Below are 975 nucleotides of genomic sequence, written 5' to 3'. Positions count from 1 at the left end.
TTGGAGAGGTATGAAGGAAGTGATACGGTGATAGAACTATGCTAAGCTAAGCTAACCGTACCCCTAGCTCTCTCTGGGGTTGAACATTTGGTTGGTTCTTGGTTGTCATGGTTCGTGAAAGAGGGGGAAAACCTCTGCCCCGCAAGTTCTTAAGCAAAGACTATTTTTCGAAGATATATGATGATGAATCGCAATATCTGTATGGAAAAGACCGGACAAACGTTTTCTACTCTACATGAAGCCGTGTGTGTGTGTGTGTGTGTGTGTGTGTGTGTGTGTGTGTGTGTGTGTGTACGTTGATAACATACAGTATGGTATGCCAACGTTTATTTGGTTCCTTGGTTGTTTTCTGATTAATCTGTTGACGTGGTAGTCGTGGAAGCATGCGTGTACTGTGTCACCCCACCCACACACCGTGCTCTCTGATTTATGTAAATCTGGGATTATGTTTACCTCCAGGAAAAAGAGTTATTTCCTTCTTTATTCATATATGAGCCCACGCAGCAACAGTGACTTTACAATGCCAGCCAATAACCTGTTCCCCGGTCAGACCGAACTCTCTGCTGCGGGACCCTTGCCAAAACACGTGTGGGTGGGTGTGTGTCAGTGTGTGTGTGTGTGTGTGTGTGTGTGTGTGTGTGTCGGTGTCGGTGTCGGTGTCGGTGTCGGTGTGTATGTGTCAGTGCGTATGTGTCAGTGCGTATGTGTCAGTGTGTATGTGTCAGTGTGTATGTGTCAGTGTGTGTGTGTCGGTGTGTGTGTGTGTGTGTGTGTGTGTGTGTCTGTCGGTGTCAGTGTGTGTGTGTGTGTGTGTGGGGGGGGGGGGGGGGGAGGCAGGGCAGGGACTTTGGGCTTGTGGGCTTGGGGTTGCTGGTGTTCAGCCCTCTTGGATGCCCTCCCTCCCTCCACAGCAACATGTTTCTCTCCTCCTGTCTCTTCTCTTCTCTCCCCTCTTTTCTCCTCTCCTCCTCTCCA

The sequence above is a fragment of the Nansenia antarctica genome (genome assembly GCF_963989245.1).
Source record: "Nansenia antarctica genome assembly, contig: SCAFFOLD_741, whole genome shotgun sequence".
In the NCBI taxonomy this organism is placed as follows: Eukaryota; Metazoa; Chordata; class Actinopteri; order Argentiniformes; family Microstomatidae; genus Nansenia; species Nansenia antarctica.
This window is presented reverse-complemented; position numbering follows the sequence as displayed.